The sequence below is a fragment of the Austrofundulus limnaeus genome, unplaced genomic scaffold, assembly GCF_001266775.1.
Source record: "Austrofundulus limnaeus strain Quisiro unplaced genomic scaffold, Austrofundulus_limnaeus-1.0 Scaffold225, whole genome shotgun sequence".
Taxonomy (NCBI): domain Eukaryota; kingdom Metazoa; phylum Chordata; class Actinopteri; order Cyprinodontiformes; family Rivulidae; genus Austrofundulus; species Austrofundulus limnaeus.
In genome coordinates, this window is record NW_013952627.1 from 118,351 (window position 1) to 122,527 (window position 4,177).

A 4,177-nucleotide genomic window follows, 5' to 3' on the forward strand; every position below is an offset into this window, starting at 1 on the left:
CTAATTGAAAGGGGCGCTGAGCAGAGTTACAACCAGGGATTACAAATAATTACTTTTATTTTTCTTCTGCAGTTTGGCGCCCCCTCCAGCAGATGGGGCTCTAGGCGACCGCCTAGTTCGCCTATGCCAAGAGCCGACTCTGAGTCTTGGAGTCGGAGTCTCACTCACCACCATCCCTCTTCTAATTCACTTTAGTTCTTCAGAGTAAAAACCCTAACCCTCCAGGTTCTCTCAGAATTAAACAGTAAACTAATGTTTAGAGTTATTTATTTCAACAGAATGTTTTCAAGGTGGCATTGTGAAGCAGTGGTTAGAGCAGTCGTCTCATGGCAAGAATAACCTGAACCCACCTGAGTTCTTCCTGTGTGGAGTTTGCATGTTCTCATGCATGTGTGGGTTTTCTCCAGGTACTCAGGTTTCCTCCCACAGACCTGCAGGTAAAATGAAGTGATGACTCTARCCGTCCTGAAGTGAAAGTGTGAACGGTTGGTTTTCTATACCATTTTTTTCTGTCCTCTCAAACCCCAGCCAGTCGAGGCAGATGGCCGCCTGTCCCGAGCCTGGTTCTGGTTCTGTTGGAGGTTTTCTTCCTGAGGGTGAATGGTTGTCTCTATGTGTCCCTGAGACGGCCTTGTAAACTCTTCAGGATGGATCCTGTCTCTCACAGAGRCCATTGGAGATKGGCACTAGCTTTCCAAAAGAAAAAAGCAGGTTAGTAAAATGGATGGATGGTATATTGTTATTTAGAATAAGTTGTTCTGTTAAAAACAAACATTCATAAAATTGTACTATTGTGGTTGTTGACGTACATACTGATATGGGATTGAATGAGTCCTTATATGGCTTGAATAAAGTATAGCTGCATTAGCTTAATGTCTGGTGTCAGTACTGAAACTGTTCTGGGCCAGCTCAGGGTCACCTGTATGTCTGCAGCAGGCCTCGTGCTGGCCCATGTGTGAGCCACCAAAGGACTGCCTTTCTTTGCAGTGWATGAGCTGAGTGTGTGGGCCAGAACYGAGCCAAACCTATTTTTCTCAGTYCATCCAAAGTAAAGAAATCTGAGGCACACCAAATGAGTGTACACCTCTTGTGTTTAAGCTCTATTAATTTCCAATGCATCAATTTATTCATTATCTTTACCCACTTCTTCTTTTCAGGGTCACTGGTGCCCATATCCAGCTTCACTGCACAAAGGGCAAGGTACATCCTGGACAAGTCCATCACAGGGCAAAGCACTTCCAAAGTATTAGGTAAAACCTCCAAGTGTCCAATATTTACACACTGAACTAGAGTTCTGAATCTGTTGTTTGCGGTAACATTCTTACACTGAAGTATCCACTGCAGYGTGTTTTATGTCAACCAGAAGTATCTGGTTTGTCAGAGTTCAGCTGAAGCCACAGTGGAGCTTAATAAGGACAGGTCTTGGAAGAGGCTGAGATAGATTTAAGAAGCTACWGATAATAAAAGAAACAAAAAGATTTCAAAAGAAACTCAAGAAGTTAAAGAGTCATTAGTGAAAGGACAAACATCATAAGCACGTGTCAACAAAAACCGACAGCATTATGTTAAAGTACTTTCATGCCAGAGATGAGGGAATTCAAACAAAGTCAACAGCTGTCAGATGCCCTGAAGTGTCATTATTCCAACATTGCTTGGGGTCATTCCTATGTTTTCTGCTACCTTTCCCAGATACCCAGAAAGCATGTTCCAATGCAGTTTAAGTTTTACGCATTTATGGGGGATGTGATATAAAATGTACCACTATGGTAGAGGGGTAGTGTGTGGTCACACAAACATGTCACCCAAAGACAAGACGGTTTCATTTCACAGTCATTAGATCCAGCCTACATGGACTTCAAAGGGTGTGGCCTCCATGGGCTGTAGTCTTCGTGGGCTGCAACCCCTGAATTGAGACACAACCATAGAACAACCATTTGCACTGAAAAAATGAACTMGTTTTTAAAAGACTTCCTGCACAAGAGATCTCTCCCTCAAGTGAAGGAGTTTGAGTATCTTGGGGTCTTGTTCACAAGTGAAGGTGGGATGGATCAACAGATTGGGGTCTCATCCTCAGTAATTAGGGTGTTGCTTTGGTCAGTTGTAGTGAATAAAGACAGGAGTCGAAAGGCAAAGCTTTGGATTTACTGGTCTGTCTACGGTCCAACCGTCACCAGTGGTGGATCATGACTGAAAGAATGAGATGGATWCAAACAGCCACAATGAGCTTCCTTCGTACGGTGGCCGGGCTCAGCCTGAGAGATAGGGTGAGGAACTTTGTCATCCAGAGGGGAGCTCAGAGCAGAGTCGCTGCTCCTCCACATTGAAAGGAGTCAGTTGAGGTGGTTTGTCTGATTAGGATGTTCTGGGCATGTCCCACTGGTAAGAGACCACGGGGAAGACCCAGGACTCAATGGAGGGATTATGCATTCTCTCTGGCCTGGGAACTCCTCAAGGTCCCTCAGGACGAACTTTAAAGTATCGCTGAGGAGAGGGGTCTGGCAGAAGATGGAGGTGGAACTAATTCTGATTACAATCATGGTGGTTTATTCACTGAATGTGTTCTTTGAAATACTTCAAGACTTTTATCTTCTACAAATATAATTGAGTTCAAAAAAGAAATGTTGTTGACAAACAAATATGATTAAATATATAATGCTACAAACAATTCATGCAGCTTTTTTTTCTTATCGGTCACCAATTTTACTACAGCTTGCTGCTGCAAATTAGTTCTGTGGATGTCAAATCTAAGGCACTGTTAGTTGCACTAGAATGGTACTAAAACTGYATTTGTGGCAATGTTACATGAGTTTAATTGTTACTTAAAAAGATCACTTAAATTTTGTATCTGTAATATTATTACTTAATTTTTGAGGTCCCATTGGGGGTTTAAGTTCAGAGAAATTCTATAACTAATTTCATGGTAATTTACTCAATAGGCGTGGAGATATTTTATTGGTTAAATGTGATGATGGTACAAAATACCAACTCCAGTTTGGGCAGGATTCAGCCTCTGAAAATCAGAAAAGGTTTGCAGCTTTAACGTGGTGCTATTTTCTGTTTTACAGAGAAGTCGGAGAGACATTTCTCTTTAACACTTGTAAAGACAAGCATCAAGTATATTTGCAGTGCACAGCTCTGTGTTTAACATCTTGTTTAAAACTGACCATCTACAGAACTGTATTATTGACATAAACTGAAGATAATCTTAACTCACTGCCAGGTTTTGTCTTAGCAGAAAGCAGGTCAGCCATGACTTTCACCGAACTGGACTTAAAGACGATTTTGAAACAGTTCATCGTCCAAAAGACTTATTTATTCAATCTGAAAAAGTATTTTGGATGAAATGTTTCAGCCCAAAAGAACCTGTCCAGAGGACCTGACACAACTGAAGTATTTGTGAGTMCCCAGCTAGCAGGAATTGTTGCATCATTTCCAGTGATTTTCTCAGTGACCGGTTTCTTCACAACAAACATGCAGACACTTGAACTACTGAGACCAACTATTACATTTTAGAAAACCTGTCTCCACAACATCCACGAAAGATACGTTCACACTTGAGTATTTGTTTCTCTTGTCTGATTGTGTAAATTCATCATCTGACACTGCCACTGCTGGTTGTTCAGATACTTCGAGATGAAAATATATTTTAAAAAGTACAAAAAAAAAACAACAACAACAACACTGATGTCCAAACTTCACGGTTAAGCCTAAATATTTCACTTATTATTACCTCAAAAAGAACACTTATAACTGAGATTTCATGTTTAATTTCAACTAAACACAAAGCGTCATGCTCCTCATTTTATTGCTACAGCTAAGCACCGCTAACTATTATTTCCTGGGCTCTATGTGGTATTTCCTGCTTAGAAACAGTGTTTTAACATGTCCTCTTATAAACTCTGAAAAGTACTACATGTACGATGACTAAATGTGAAATAAATAATACAGAAATAATATTAAAGTAGAAGTAAGAGAGTTTTGGTTAGTTTAGTTGTGGTGAGCAGATGCCGTCTTGAATTCTGAACTCTCCCACTTTAAACCAATGTATTCCCATGCGTAATAGACATGCATTATGGGAGATGTAGTTTATGGTCAATGTTGACTTTAAAGTAGCATAATTTGAGATATTAAAATTAAAAATTATATTAAAATAATTTTATTTCAAAAGGAGACACTG